The sequence below is a fragment of the Mustela putorius genome, unplaced genomic scaffold (assembly GCF_011764305.1).
Source record: "Mustela putorius furo isolate JIRA1106 unplaced genomic scaffold, ASM1176430v1.1 tig00003869_pilon_pilon_pilon, whole genome shotgun sequence".
In the NCBI taxonomy this organism is placed as follows: domain Eukaryota; kingdom Metazoa; phylum Chordata; class Mammalia; order Carnivora; family Mustelidae; genus Mustela; species Mustela putorius.
The window spans coordinates 13,848,291-13,865,342 of record NW_025422021.1 but is presented as its reverse complement, the minus strand read 5'-3'; the positions used below and the strand labels follow the sequence as shown (position 1 = coordinate 13,865,342).

The 17,052-nt window shown below is 35.6% G+C and overlaps 1 protein-coding gene across 1 annotated transcript in view; it reads left to right on the top strand.

Annotated features, from left to right (window-relative positions):
- Positions 1 to 17,052, top strand: part of B3GALT1 (beta-1,3-galactosyltransferase 1) — a 524,933-nt gene that overhangs the window by 178,019 nt on the left and 329,862 nt on the right. Inside the window, exon 2 of the mRNA XM_045066791.1 lies at positions 1,175 to 1,279. The gene's annotated coding sequence lies outside the window, so the exon portion shown is untranslated. The remainder of the gene's footprint in view (positions 1 to 1,174; positions 1,280 to 17,052) is intronic.

The window sequence follows — 17,052 nt, the reverse complement described above, 5'->3', positions numbered from 1 at the left end:
TTGTTCTCTTTCTTAAATAAATAAATAAAATCTTAAAAAAAGGAATTTCAGAGATATATGGAATAAGATTCTTAGAAGTAAAGTTCCGAAATACCATCAAACTTCTATCTTGTACTGTGTGCCTCCATACACAGTCAATGGACAGGTCCAGCCTATCAAGAGCAGCATATTTTAGAGTTGGGAACACAGCCTTGTCTTCCTAGCGTCTCTGAGCTTGACACAGCACTACACCATTGGTTTCACTTATCAGTTCCATGGGTAAACAGACGTTATGTGTAACAAATTGGGGAAGTTAAGAAAGAGCTCCAAAATTAGATATTTCCAATAAAAATCTTCTTTAAAATGTGTTTTCAGTAACATATAACTCTTTGTGATGTAGAGGGTGGTGTTTGGGTAGAATTGCAAAGGAGGTTTGCAAAGAACTGTAGTCAATTTGCAGGCAGTGGAAAAAGGCTTGCCAACTAAAGCCTGTAGAAAATGGATTCATCGAATTAGAGCAGTCCATGATCAACTGCCAGAGCCAGCTTATTTTATTTGCTAGTTCCAAAAAAAAAAAAAAAAAAGAATGCCTGAAACTTTGTGGTGATGGAAGACTATCTTATAGAACATGCTGGCAGAGCACACTTTTTCACTGTCTCAGGTCAGTATTTTTATAGACTTGATGGGGTACTTAGGGCTCTGGTAGAGATTTTTAGGTCAGAAAAAAAAATTAGGCATAGGAGATTAGGAAGCAAATGTGTTAGTTTATTTCATAGAAGAGCAGAGCAATAAAACAGTCTTAGCAAAGCCACAGACAGGACTGGCTAAGCCTAACAATTTTTAACTTCTTTCGCAGAAAAGATTTGCTATTACTAATGAAACCAAAGAATAAAATTGTGATCTAGGGAAAGGAAGTAAAGAATGATGAAAAATAGTTAATATGATGTTGTAACAAGGAAAGACACCATTCATTCAGACGTGGATGAGGGGGAGATTATAAATGATTTAAAGGAAGAAAATTCTTTCTTCAAGTTAAGTGTTCTGTAAATGCTGATTATTTTGTACAAGATGGTTTGATGCAAGATATGTGGTAATTTAATGAAAAGGCAAAAAAGTAATCTGAACAACTTGAAAAAGAATGTTAATGTTAGCTGAAGCATACCAAGGTTATTTATGTATTTTTCTTTCCCCTCAGACCCGGTAAAGACACTTCAAGAACTGCTCAGTTCCGGAGTGGAGGGATTGTGTGAAGACCCTGACGCTTTATCCTGAGACAAGGTGCAGAGGTTTTCCTTATAGGGTAAGAGACAATTCCTACTTTTGGTTTTGTGGTCTTTAAAAATTAACGGAACTGTGAGGTAAAATTAGGTGATATTATGTGAATACCACCAATGCTCTGAATTGTTTATAGCTTTGTAGCAGCCCATGCCTTGTATGTTTCATGTGAAATATGTTCAGAAATAATTCCTTGGCAGATATTATCGTTATGTTTAAAATAGGACGATATGTAGGCACAATGGAAATTGCAAAGCACCAATCAGACCCTTTTGGATTAAACCATCTTTAGTGAAGATTCTCTTGTCGGGTGCTTCTCGGCCTTTTTCTTATCATACCCACATAGAAAAGGACAATCTTCCCGTGATACACTACAGAGGCTGTTTACTACCAGAGACCGCTGGCACTGGTAATCAGATGCAGAGCAGCTCCAGGGCTGAAGGGCTTGAATCCTAGTACATCTCTAAACCGTTATCAGGGGAGCTCTGCTGGAGAGCAATAGAAACTTTCCTTTCTGAAAATGCTAAGTTGTCCCCAGCTTTGTCTGCATCTCAGTGATTGGAGTCTGGGTTTAGAAGAGTTTTTCTTAAAGGAAAAAAAAACAAAAAACAAAAAAAACTTTAGGTCCCAAATGTTCACATGAAGTGAATTTGACTAAAGATTGACCAATATCTGTGATTTTGTATCTAGAAAATTGAACCTAAAATATCTTCTCCATCCTTTCTATGAGTACAATGATAAAGAAACTCTCTCCTAGAGAACCCACGGTTACATTTCAATTCTGGCAAGGGTCCTTGTTGTCCTAGGGCTCTGAGGAAGTTGGCATAAGACAAAATCTGCCCTAAGAGTCACGAGGGCTCCCCATAGTCTGACGTGTGCATAGCTTAGGTCAGACTTCAATATTTGGTCTAGGTTGGGTAAATCCAGTTAGTTGTCTTAGTTATCATTTAAAAAAGCAATTAAGTGTTCAACAGATTTTGGGCCCTGATTCAAACCCATACCGAATATTACAGAATTATAGGTTTCCGGCTAATAGGACCTAGATATTCTCTGGTTATTTCTTCTGTGCCTTATTCCAATATCAGAGGTACCAACATAATTATGACCTTAAGAATAACTGGTAACAAGAGGGATGGGATGCTCATTTCTATGCCATCAACGACTGGCATAAAATACCCTTTGGTCACAATTCTAGAAGTTGTCTTATCTTACCCGGCTTTTTGTCTTGTTTTGGTTTGGCTTGGTATTAGGACCTTGGTTCTTAGGTTTAGTTAACAATTTTTTAAGAGCAGTTTTAGGTCTACAAAAAAACTAGGTGAAAACTATGGAGAATCCCTACATATCCTCCCTCGAAACAAACATAATTGCCCCTATTACTAATATCTTGTATTAAATGTATTAAATGTATAGTACAGTTGTTATAATTAATGAACCAGTATTGGCAGGTGCCTTATTATTCATTAAAGTCCATTACTTATGAATTTATTCTTTATATTGCACATTCTTAGGGTTTTGAAAAATGTATAATGACATATTCCCCTTGTTGCTGTATCATATAGTATAACGTATAGTACTGTACAGTGCATTTTATGGAAAATACAGAATACTTTGACCACCCCCAAAATTTTGTGTGCTTTCCCTATTTGCCCTTCCCTCCGCTCACTGAAACCCCGGCCACTTCGGATCCTTTTGCTACTTCCGGAATTTTGCCTTCTTAAGGATGTCTCATAATTACAATAAATCCAGTTCCTACTGGATTCTTCCACTTAGCAATATTTCACTTAGCTTTTGACTTTCTTCCAAATGTCTTTTTTGTGGCTAGGTAGCTCATTTCTTTTTATTGCTGAATAATACTCCGTCGTATATGTGTACCGTCGTTTGTTTATCAGGTTGTTATTGAAGGACATCCTGGTTTCTTCCAAGTTTGAGAATAATGAAAAAAAGAACTGCTCTGAACATTTTTCTACAGACCTTTGCATGGTCTTAAGTTTCAGCTCATTTGGGTATATGTCCAAGAGTGTGATTACTGGATCATATCGGTATGAGTACCTTTAGTTTTGTAAGAAACCTCCACACTGCCTTTCAAAATGGCTGTGTCATTTAGTATTCTCAATGAATGAGAGTTCCTGTTGCTTTGTAACCTTACCAGAATTTGGTTTTGTCAATGTTTTGAATCTTAGCTATTCTAATAGGTGGGTAGTGTTTTCTCATTGTCTTAGGTTTTTAATACAATTGCAAAAGAGACTGTGACTGCCCAGAATACTCTGGACACTTAGCCACTAGAAATTTCTTTAATATTTACTTGGTAATGAAAATGATTAGGAGTATGGGTTTTCCTATGATAACATCCACTGTGATAATGCATTTTTATGAGATAAGAGTGTGTGTACGCCTAAGTGTGTATTTATGTGTGTCTGTGTATCTGTGTATGTCTACTATTCTCTATTATGCAAAGATAATAGGCAAAGGCTTTTCTAGTAATAACACCATTGAAATGGAATTAGGCAGAATAAATCAAAGATATTTTTGTTTCTAAAACTGAAATATGAGTATTCTATAGATCCTGATATTATAACAGGCTGTGCCTGATGTCGTATAAGTCTAACTTTCTGGCATGAGTAAGCCATTTCAAATCAGGTATTCCTAGTCTTTGTATTCAGTTAAATTCACCCATGTAGATAGAGCTAGAGAAAGGAATTCTTCATTATCATTCCAAGTTACAATTTTTCGATAGGCTTGGTTCATGTTTCTGCTTTAGATTTGATTATATTGCTTTATTTAAATATGTATGATGAGATAAACTTCCATTCTAGAGGGCTACTTTCTCAAGAATAAGGACTACTCTCATAATTCTAACTTTAAAACATACCACAATGCCTGTGTTAAAGAAAAAAAAAATCTCATGATACTTGTAAAGTAAGGAAGACTTTATTCGAGAGGGACTTTTTTTTTTTTTTTTTTTTTTTTTTCAGAACAGAAGAGAGAAAGAGCTCAACTCCTAATACAACAAGGACAAGTAGAGATTTAGAACCAAGGATCAGGGTGTGGGATCAGTGGATGGAAAATTACCGGAGCTAGGGGAATTCTCACTAGACTGATTCAACAGGATTCTTACTAAGGCAGGCCAGGGGGATAAGATATGGAGGGTGGAGAATGAAGAATTTGATTGAATATCAAGGACAACCATATACCTAGGAAAGAGGATTTTCCCTAAACTAACTCAGCAGAATTCTTGCTAAAACTGGACTAAGCAGACCAAAGTCTGAACCCAAGGTCAGAGCTTACTTGAGAAGATTCAGAGGAGCCTGGCATAGATTTGGTCCAGAAGAGAGTCATTGTCACCTGACACAATAGAATTTTAGTCAACACATATTATGTGATTATATAGGTGGATTTCCACCAGATACTATAGAAATCTATTAACATATTCCTAAAGACACAGGCAGGTATTGTGTCTTTAAGGAAAAAGTAAAAGAGGGAAATTACTCTAAATCTTGTAAATAATTTTGTGTAATACTCAAGACTAAGCTATAAGCAGAGCATGGGTCTGGTTAAAAAATTAAACAACTAATGTGTATGAACAGTTTCTAAGTGCAAAACAATCTCAAATGATGACAGAAATGCAGAGATAAAGTAGACATGTTCTTACTTTCTAAAAACAAGTTACTTTAGTGGGAAAGGGTTGGGGGAGAAGGGAAGGGGAATTGTATTAGTGATAGAGATTAAACATATATACAAATTTAATAGGGAAATAGAACAAAATGTATCTTAAATCTAGGATGTACCTTAAATTGGACTAAACTTTAGGTTGCAAATTCATTGTATAGTATCATAGTATAGGGAAGCCTGGTTTTCTAAATATGAGCATGCATAAAAGTTACCTTGAGTCCTTGTTTAAATTTCATGTTCTTGGGCCCTATACCTCAGTATCTGAATAGTTTGAAGGATCAGTGATTTTCCACCTCTTTTCTTTTTCAAGATTTATTTATTTATTTGACAGAGATTACACATAGGCAGAGAGGAAGGCGGGGGGGGGCAGGCTCCCTATTGAGCAGAGAGCCTGATGTGGGGCTCCATGCCAGGACCCCAGATCATGACCTGAGCTGAAGGCAGAGGCTTAACCCACTAGGCCACGCAGGCACCCTGATTTTCCACTTTTAACAGGTAATCCAGGTTGTTCTATTACAGAGATCTGTAGACCATGCTTTAAAGAACCCTGATCTGTACCCTTTATATTTTCCTCCCTGTTGTATGGTAAATATCATAACACATATGCTATGATATGTTAGAAAGTACTCCCTGAGAATAAAGTGATAGGGAGATGAACCCAAATATACGAATCAAAAGAATATGCCAACAAGATTAACTTCATGGCCCCTTACAGTGGTGTATTTGGAGGAGGATTGTCCTACAAGTCTAAAAATGAGAAAGCAAACAAATCAGAGAGACCAGCACAAAAACTGAAGTCAAGCTTAAAACATTTTAAGAAAGAATGAAATGCATATTTTGTAAATAGAGTAAATATTTTCTAAATAGATAAAATATATAGTATAACTATATCAATATTCAATGAATTGTTTATTTTAAAGATATGTGTTATGATATTTATAACCATAGGGGAAGTGATAAATACCCAAGAAGTCCAAAAGTGGGGGAATGACTAAGTTAAATAGTATCACTACCCCAATGTAATATTATTTTCACTGTTTTAAAGGATGATGTTATTTAGAAAGTATCTGATATAATGTGATATAAAAAATGAGAAATGATATGACTGTTTCTGCATAATATATGTAGGTATATATGGTGAAATTTCAGGTGTTTTGAATTCTAAAAATTTTGTCAATATTAATATGGTGTTCACAAAATCAAATACTAGAATCTGAAACCTTGAAGAGATAGATCAATAATATCTGGAATTGGATGCTTTGGTGATGAATTTTTAATAGTTAAGAGTGAATAATTTTTCCTTTTTGCCAGACCCACCATCTTCCAGTAATTTGCCAAAATAACCAACACAGAGGGAAGAGGAGAGACATGCACCATATATTCTCTAGGTCTTTTAGAAAACATGGGGTCATTCCTTTGGCTATATAGATGCCAATCTGCAAGAAAGGCGTTATAGACATAGGAGAAGAGCACTGTTCAAAAAGGAACATCCTACAAATGCTACCATGTGTTACCCAGCATACTGTTGTCAATGTTGTAAACACACAAGGGCAAGATTCTTGTCAAGAGAACTAATGTATGTCCTGAGCATATTAAGCACTCTAACAGTCTAGATAGCTTCCTGAATCATGCGAAGAAGGAAGTCAAAGAGAAATGTTCCTGGGTTCAACTAAAGTGCCAGCCTGCTCCATCCAGAAAAATACACTTCGTAAGAAAAAGAAGACCAAGCTGCTGGAATCCATTCCCTGTGACTCCATGGCTTGATAAGTGACAAAAAAAATTAAAAGGCCCTGGACTATAAAAATGTTACTTTTAGTTGAGAAGAAGTGTGGTATGCCTTCCCCTAAAGAAATATTTAAGACCAAAGAACAGTGACAACAACAACAATTTTTAAGAACACACACACAGAAAAACCTAAATAATTTTTAAGTAAAAAGGTGTTTTGAAATTCTGTTGTTATTATTAAGCTCCAGGTAAACTGTAAAGCAGTGATACCCCATCTGGCAATTCTTAGAATCATTTAAAGGACTTTTTGAAAATATGAATTCCTTAGATAAGTAGTTAAGGTTTTGCAAATCTGAGTTTAGCTTTGGAATCTGAATTATTGAATATTATATTGATGGCTTTATTGATTAGCAAAGTTTGGTGACCACTATTGGGGGAAGACCATTTGTCTTCAGGAATTTCTACAATGATCAATATAGGCCAAGAAAATTCAAGTAAAAAATAATGTCAAATTCTAGAATGTTTAATGTATACGATATAGCAAATAAAGTAGAAGTTCAGGGGAGGGGAAGAATAACAAGAGGATTTTTGGCAGAAAACTTCTTGAACAAGAATCTCATAAGCATTGGAGAGGTAGCCTAAATGCTGGATAAATCGTTATCATCTTAGCAACCTTGATGTTAAGATGAGGAGTGATGACACTGCGGAACACTTAGAGATGGCAGTAATGCATTTTGCCCGTTGAGGATGTCAGCTCTTTTACCAATCCGAAGTATAAGCCCTACAACCTTTTCCTGGGCCTCTAGGAAAAGGCTAGTCAGGATAGTCAGGCTTTCCTCTCAAGCTGGCTCTTGGTTTTGAGGCAAGGGCTGACTCCTGGCTGAAGAAGATTTTCAGCACTTTAGGGTGGGAAGTCACGTGAAGTCTGTAAATCATTGTTTCCTAAGGTGAGGAAAGGCACACCAGAATATTTGTGCAAACACAAAATGTTTATTACTTACGTTTATTAAAAGGAATTGTGGCTTTTAAAAGACAGAGAATCAATCACAGAGTAAGTTGAAGTTGAACTGTTATAAATAGATATGATTTGCTTTCCCAGGGCACAAAAGGTACAAATGAGAGTCATTTCAGTGATGGGGACCTCATACACCTAAGTCTTTCTTTTGTGGACTCAATTTCTTCTTTAAGAACAAATGCTGTTGTTTAAACTTACATTCCTTTAGCTTTATGTTTCCTAAACTGACAGTAAATTCATTTTATTCCACATGGGACCTAAGAGTAGGAGGTCAACAAATATTTTGTAAAAGAAAAAAGTCAATAGCAGCTTGACTAGAGTCGACAGAGGAATGGGCATAGGTGAGGCTGGACGTGACTGATAGTCATACTGAGCAGGACGTCAAGTCCCACTATGAGATATTTTGACTTGGCCTTACAGTGAAGGTTTCCGAGAAGGATAATGAGAAGATAAATGTGAGTTTTGAGGAAGAAAATCAGCCAACAGTAAAGAAGATGGATTAAAGAGAGGAGGAACAGGAAATGCAATTAGCATGTTAATTAGCTAATTACCATGAAAGGAAACCTGGATCAGGCTGTTGGCAGTAAAAAGAAAAAGAAGGTAGATAATAGTGAAGTTTTTCAACTCAATTAGAGTAATATTGATTAATCACCTACTAAGTGCCAATCACTGTTCTAGGCTACTGGGACATCAAGTGAACAAAATAGAGCATATATTCTGTCAGGAAAACGAATATAAGGCGCAATAACAAATAAATATAATAAATAATAAGCTTATATATACATGTATATGTATATATATTTGAAATTTTAAATGCTACAGAAAAATTAAAATTTGAACAGAGTAAGGGGGGCAGGAGTTTGTGATGTTACATTGGATGGTCAGGGAAAGCTTCCCTGAGGAGTGTTAAGTTGGAGGATGGTGAGAGGGTGAGGCTATCCCTGAGGGAAGAGTCTTTCAGGTAGAAGGAAAAAGAAAGGCAAATACCCTAAGGTGGGGATATGTCACTAATAGCCACATTTTGAATTTAAAATCTATCCCAAGGCAAGATGCTCAATTGGACCACTCACCAAGCACTGAAAAGGAAGATTTTGCTGGGGAAAAGTATCTTCATCCTTTGCAGTTCTGCTTCAGGCCAAATTGGATTAAGTTTCAAAAGGAGAAAAGAAATAGAGTGAATTAGGGAGTCAGCCTTGGGCCATGCCCACAGTGAAAGTCAGTGAGAGAAAAAGAAGGTGATAGGAGAAGTCAAGAGAGAAACCAGGATCTTGTCTGTCCTTATGTTGTAGGAAAGAACATTAGGGTTCAAGACTGATAGCTAAGAAAGAACTCTTGAGATGTCTTTGCTGCAAAAAGATGATTCTTTTATTAAAGCACAGGGGACAGGACCCCTAGGCAGAAAGAGTTTCAATGGGGTCATGAGGAGTGGCCCTTTATATACTTTCAAGTTGGGAGGGGTTAGGGATAGCATAGTCTCTAAAGAATTTTGGAAGTGAGGTTTCAGGGACCTTGAGGGGGCTAGCTATTGTTGGGAAAAGTCATTTACTATGGTCTAATAAAACCTTAGTCATGAATCCTTCAGATGTATATTGGTGGGCCATATGCTTGGGAGGCGATTGCTAACATGTATCTTGGGGGTTTAGAAATAAAGGAAATTTCCAGAATAATTTTTACATTAAAGTAAACTTACAATATCCTGGAGGGGTGGGGGAAACAGGCTAGGATTGCCTTTTGTACATAGCAAAGTATGTATGTCACTCTGCCTGTTTCAAGGACTTGTCGATGGGCTAAAGGTAGAAAAGAAATTTAATAATTTTTCTTCTGCCTTTGTTTCTCACATCATTTATAGTTGTATTAAGAGGGATTGGCTAAGAAAAGCAGACCCCCAGGTAATAAATGCTGCAAAAAGATTAAGGAGAATACAGACTACAGAAACAAACAAACAAACAAAAAATAGTGGGGTTCAAAGAAAGGGTATTGGGGTTACTAAGTCCATTGATGACCTTGGAGGGAGAAGTTTCAGTCTTCTTTGTTAGCATGGGGTTATAAAATACCCAACTGATCATGTTTCCTATGCTAAGAACAAGGGAAAATCTGTGTTCTTAAGAATTGGTAGTATCCTAGGTGAGCTGATTTTCAACAATCCATTAAAGATATTTTAATAATGTTCTGAAGTTTATCTTTGATAAAAAGTGTTGACAAGTTTGAAAGAGCAAAATGGAAATGTGTTAGGCTTCAAACTGAGGATGTATGTAACTTCTCCTTCCCCTTTGCTCTTCCAGTCTGCTCTGATTTCATAACAAGGCACAGTATTGACATGTTAAAGAATTGAGGTCTCCGCATGCTTTGCTGGGGAGATGCTGCAATACTTCTCAATTTGCAGAAATTCTCTGGTCTGAAGTATAGCTTTCCTCAGGTCTTCGCCAGAGCTTGTATTTTATTAATGCATCAGGTCTTTTTCTAGGACACAGTGATGTGGTGGTTTTAAAAGTCTAACAGAAATATATGGTTATCCTAGGGTTAAAAGGGGAGTCTGTCAATATTTGGTAGCCTTTTCAGTAGCTTCCTTATTGGAATTTATTTAAAGATTATAAGCATTAAAACTTAGCAATAAATAGTGATTCAATACACTTATGTTAAATGTTAATGAAAATGTATAGATGTCAGGGGTTTATAAAATTGGTACGGTCAGACGTGCTTCCTGGTTCCTGTGCTATGACCTAGAATTCATTCTTTAAGACATCTTTTTATGTTACATAGTGAGCTTATCAGAAAAAGTGCTTTGAAAGCAGTGGGAGATTAGCCATTTAAAGAATGGGAAAAACATCTTAATATAAGAAAAAGGGATGGATTTGTTATTCCAGAAAACAAACAAGAAGTGTGTTAAAGTTGATGTGATAGGTGGTGGAAGTAATTTGGAATATCAGGGTCAATGGTAAGGAATTCTGAACATCAGGTTCATATTTAAAGTCAGTCTCTTTGCCCTTGTTCTCTTATTGCCTCTTCCTTCCAGAGTCCCATCATCCTATGCCTATTAAAACCTGCTCTGGAGAGGCACATGGGTGGTTCCGTTGGTTGAGCAGCTGCCTTTGGCTCAGGTCACGGTCCTGGAGTCCCAGGATCAAGTCCCACATCAGACTCCCTGCTCTCCTGCTGACTTCTCTCCTTTCATGCTCTCTCTTTCGCATTCTCTCTCTTTCTCTCAAATAAATAAATAAAATCTTTTAAAAATTAAAAAAAAATAATAAAACCTGCTCAGGAAAGGGCTCCCTGTCAAGTATTTTATAACGTCATATGAATTTAAATCAGTGTGTTACTTCTTCCAAGTGTATTTACATTTTCAACAGGAAAGGAAGGCTGTGTCTCCATTTTAAATATTTACAAATCAACCTGCTTGGATCTGTATGAAAGACCTGAGAGATTATATGGGTCATTTTTTGACTTGGCAGTTGCATTTTTGTATATATTTTTGTTAGCATTTTATAGCAAAAGAACTGTATGTTTCCCAAAATTGAACATAATGAGATTTTCATTGCTTTTAATTAACCTGCCTTTTCCCCCCTAAACTCCACAATTAATTTGGCTAAATTGGTTAACAAACAAAATTTGTAACTATACTAGTTGCATATTGCTTTTGCTTTGTGCTGTTTGTTGCTTCCATCATTATTTTCACCTTAGAAAAATCTTAAAATCTGCATTTTATATTCTGTGATAAAAATCACCATTTTGTCCTTGAAGGCATTTTCCCAGAAATGATTTTTTAAAAGGTAGGACTATTGGCTTCATTTCTTGGAAGAGAAGAACGTCACTTAGAGTAGTAGTAAGATAGTAATCTAGTATATTTGGTACTATGAGACTCAAGGATTTAGCAATAAAAAGAAATCTTCACTGAAGAAAAAAATTGGCATATTTTGTTAAGAGGAAAAGAGTTGAATTGCTATCTTTGACTGCAAATCTGGCAACACTAAACGTAGTTACTTAGAAATAAAAGTTTTCCTAAAGCTTTTTACTTAAATTAGTTATTGTAATTGCATCAATAACAGAATTCTTAATTTTTTTATGCACAGAAGTATACAGGTTTTTTAAAAAATCATATAATATCCCCAAATACTTAAGACATATGCTTTATAGAAGCAGTGCCAAGAGTTCAGAAACACCAGAAGTAAAACCAATGAATCACCAAAGTAGTAATTAGTACAAGTTTATTGTAACACACCAAAAAGACAGTCTGCAGACTGGGAACCCTCAAACCAAGACATGGAATGAGGCTCAGGGGGATATAAAGCAATTTATATAGTGAGAAAGCACTGACTGTTTATTCATCACTGTGATTAGTTATCATATCAGGGTTTTCTTAAACAATAGGGAATGAAAATGGGTCAATGCTTGCCACATAACATCCTTGAGAAACAGTCTACGTTTTGCTTGTGATTTCCCAAGATATAAGGAAGAAAGGACCCAGGTCAGGTTAGTCTTGTGAAATAAGCTCAATTAAGCTTTACTTATATGACTAACTGGTTTTGTCTGTTCAGGAAATCTTCAAGATTAATCTCTGCCTTTTTGTACTTGAACCATTCCCCCTTTTGGTTATTCCCTGAGCAGGCTGAGAGCATGACCAAGCAGCATAGCATTATTCTCTGTTACTACCTACCCTTGATGTAATCAGATTGAAGAATCACACATCCCTTGTTTGCATTCATCATGCCGGAAGACCTTGTAGTCCCCGGCTTCATCACTCGTGTGGCTTTTGTTGATTTGCTCTATTTCTCTGATCCTGATGGATGCCATTAGGCAAGTGAGGGGCTGCCAACAGGCATTTAAAACCCTCAAGGTGATACAATGCTCTAGAGAGTTCTGTATGGTGAGTATAAGGAGAAAAATAGCAAAAGATTGAAACATTCACCAGAGGACAGCTTCTCACCAGATAAGATTTAACTAATTAAATGTCTCAAATGGGTTATAATGTTTGAAAAAGTGATTTGTATAGGCACAATGTGATGTGTTGGCAAGCCTCCTTATGCTTACTCAGGACAAGATGAACACTAAGGTTTCTTAATTTTAGGAGATATTTTGCAGTGAGCTTCTGCCTAAATTAGGCCTGTATATGAGAGGAGCAATCAGGTATTTTAATGAGAGATGTTTTTTATGGAAACAAAAGAAAAAGCTTTATAGTCTGAGCAATTTATAAATACAGTTTCTGAGTTTGGAGAGCAGCCAGTTGAGATTTCTAGACGTGTGGTCCTAAAGCATCTTCAGATGGGCTGAGAGCAAGCAGGGACGATCAGACAGATTTTCCTGGTTTGCAGTGTGAATGTCTCTGGTGATCTTTCTGAGTGTCTGCATAGCAACAGGCGTGAAGATTGTCCACACCTCAGCTGTTATGGTGATTTCTCAGAAGTTTATATCAAGTTGTCCAGCTTTAGCTTACATGGCTTCAAGAAAAAGACAGTTTTAGTTTCATAGTGATTCCAAGTTGAAAGAGTGGGAGAAAACTGGAAATGTTAGTTTGAAAGATTCTAGCCAAATATTGGAGGAAACTAGAAGTCAGGATCCTGTCCAGTGTGTAGGAGAAAACAAAACCTCAAGAAATATTAACAGCAGTAGAATCTGATATCCATGAAAGTGCATTACTGAAATATAATTTTTCTCTTTATAATCATCCCCATTTCTATCAAAGATAATCATAGTAAGACTAATTTTTTCCCCAAAGATTTTATTTATTTATTTGACAGAGGGAGAGATAGTGAAAGCAGAACACAAGCAGGGGAAGTGGGAGAGGGAGAAGAAGGCTCCCGGCTGACCAGGGCGCCCTATGTGGGGCTCAGTCCCAGGACCCTGGGATCATGATCTGAGCCAAAGGACTGTGCCATCCAGGTGCCCCAAGATTAATTTGTTTGCAAATTAAGACTGATTTCAGTAAACTTGCCCAGGCTACTATTATTAGGGTGCAAGAATAGCGACTGACCATATAGTGCCTTAAAATGTACTTTGCTAGCACTTTTCATAGACTATCTCAGATTGGAATCCCAAATCCTCTCAAGACTAGGAAGCCACCCCAAGGATTTGCCCAATTGTGCCCTGTTACAAGGAGAACAGATTCATATTGAACTTACGTATATGTATCTATTGTGGTAAAAAATAAGAATACTTAATAAGAGTTTCTGAATTCTGGAGGGATCAGGTAAGGAAAAAAGATGTTTTTCAATCTTTGTTACAAAGATACACTTAACCAAATTGCTGTCAGTTATGGGTAAATTAACAGGGAGTAGAAAAGGCCTAATGAAAACCTGATTTGTTTCCAGATCTGGAAACAAAATATTAAAGAACTAGTAATACTTTAAATGTGGCCATCAAATTTTCAATCATTTTCATCAGTTCAGTCAATGTTGTATAATTTTTGTTTTGTTTCATCTTGGCCTGGCAGCTTTATGAATCAATCAGGTTTTCATTAGAATTTTAGAAATTCTTAACCAGTTGAGAATATGACCTTAAAGTTATAAACCTGCGATTTAGAGTTCTTACTGGGGTCTTTTCTAAGAATCTTCTTGATGATGAAGCACTTCTTTTTTTCTATTTAAATTCAATTACCAACATATAGTACATCATTAGTTTCAGATGTAGTGTTCAATAATTCATCAGTTGCATACAACACCCAGTGCTTTTGCCAAATAGTTGATTGTAAATGTATTCAGAGAAGTAAAACAATAACTCATTATGAGTGACAAAGGACTTTTAAAGAGCCATGGTTGAATATCTAGTAAGAGCTATATCTAGTAAAAACTCTCTCTCTCTCTCTTTCACACACACACACACAATGTGTAATTGCACACAATGCAATTTATGAGTAAATTTGTTTTTTGTGTGTGATTTACAGTAGTGTAAGGTAATAGCTGGAATTGTGACTAATGACATCAAATTTTTTAAAGAATTTTATAGAATTTTGAATTACTTATTTTAATGGTATATATGTCCCATATAAATATGATCTAAGAAAGTTAAACATTACTTATTATTTGACAATGTTCCTCATGCAATTTAATATATCAAATAAGCTTAAATAAACTAACTTTTCTTTTTTATTTCATTCAGATTTGATTTGAGGAAGTTTGTTTAAAATGTCAAATGATTTTTTGAAATGTCAAAAGATGTAAAATACTTCTCAAATAGGATCACAGGTCTTTGGGAGACGATACTTCCATTATCCATTCAACCAAAGTGAAATTAAAAGATGTCAAAGGCAAATAAATTTACATAGTTATATAACTAACATGGACAACTATAGAACTTAGCTCTTTTAATCGAGAAGACTTAATGTTGTTCCTTAAGGAATCTAAGAGCCAATAAAGGCAACATGAAGCGTAGGAAATTATTTTCATAAGGCACAGTACCTTTGTTTCCTAGGCAGTTTACATTAGAGGTAAAGAAAAATTTTTGTTTACAGTTTCTTGTTAAGAGCAGACTGATGATCTAAAATAAACTTTGTCATCTTAACAGAGAGAAAAGCAAATTATAATTTTGTATCAGTATATTTTGTTACTAAGACTCCCCTCTTCCTTTTTATCTTTTTAACTTAAATCCATTCCCATCTCAGCTTGACTACATATAAATTCCCTTCTGAAGATCTGTTTTTCTCAAACCTACAACTTTCTGTATCTTTGCAGTTTTTGTCTTATTTTTTTCTTTTCTTATTCTGGAACAACAATATCACTTTAAGGCAAAATTACTTTCTTTTTTCCTTTACAAATAAACAAAAGAAAAACAAAAAAATTCCATGTCTTTCATATCTTCCTTACCCCCCAGTATGCCTTATCCACTTTTCACGTACATTCATTTTCTTTCACCCTTAAGTAAGCAATTGTGGATTGACAAATTTATAATTATATTTCATAATTTCTGAATTTATATTCTACCACCTAGTAAATTCTTCAATGTGGCATAAAACATGTTTATTAATAGACTCGACTATCTTTTAGCTATCTAAAAAATTAAAAAGCCAAAAGTAGAGGTACTTATGTTTATCATTTAATGTTTATCTTACTTGGAAATTATTTAGATATTCAATGAATATTCATTATTTAGTTTAATTTAGTATAAGCTTTTATTTGTATTTATTTAAATTACCTACTTTTAACAGTTTTGCTTGGATTAGATATTGAACAGCTGTTATTTTCAGCAGTTTTTCTTGTTGACCAATTTTGAAGACATAGAGATAGCCTGAGCTTATTTGATTAGAAAAGCTAGGTAGAAAAAGTTGTGTGTTTCTATTGCATTTAATATTTACAACTCTGAACTCATGCCTGTTTATTAAACCCACAAACTTAAACTAGTTTTTATTTATCAGAGATTACCCTAGATCATTTAAACTTGAAAAACATTTGGGCTAGTTTCTATATTTTTGAAAGTTTTAGGAATACTTAATTTATAAAAGTGCTCTCTTTTTCCTTTATGCCAATTAAATGGATCTCTTTACAAATTAGTTCAGCAGTATCATCTGGAGGTAGAAAAATATCATATATTTACAACATACATCAAAAAATATCATATATTTTGGGGCACCTGGATGGCTCAGTGGGTTAAGCCATTGCCTTCGGCTCGGGTCATGATCTCAGGGTCCTGGGATAGAGCCCCGCATCGGGCTCTCTGTTCAGAAGGAAACCTGTTTCCCCCTCTCTCTCTCTGCCTGCCTCTGTCTGCTTGTGATCTCTGTCTGTCAAATAAATAAATAAAATCTTTTAAAAAATCATATATTTACAACATACCTCAGGTAGACTAAGTTATAGTTACCTGCTCAGATGGCCAAAGAGTTTTTACTTAAGATTTTTTATTTACATGCGGCAAGAATCTTTTCAAAGCTATTTTCAAAGTAATTGTTCCGTTAGAAGCGTCTAAATACTAATTAAAGAATGCACTCCATTATCTCAAAGAAGTTTGGAATCCTCTCTTTTGAGGCTGCCCCTTAAGGTAGACTTATCTAAGTTAAAGTTTTTCTAACGTGGCCGCTACAGTTTCAAAAGTTCATTCATTTTCCAAAAAGGCAGAAGATGCTGATCTATAGGCCAGGTCAAACTCACTTTGCCTTTAGATTCCCAAAGAAATCTCACCTATGAGAAGCCATGTTTTCCATCAGTTTTCTCAAAAAACAGAGAGTTACTTACTTTTCCCCCATTTTGAACAGAATAGGACCAAGAATCTTCATTAAATAAGACACAGTTATGCACAAGAAAGTCAGAGAGCCCAAAATGCAAAGAAAACAGAGTATGGATCCAAGAGAGACCTATTCTGAAATTCCAGGGTTGGTAAGAAAGCAGAGGGCTCAGGGAGCTCAGTTAGGTACCAGCACCCGTTTGCTTACAGGCCTTGGAGTCATTGGGCATCTTCTATGGATCCCA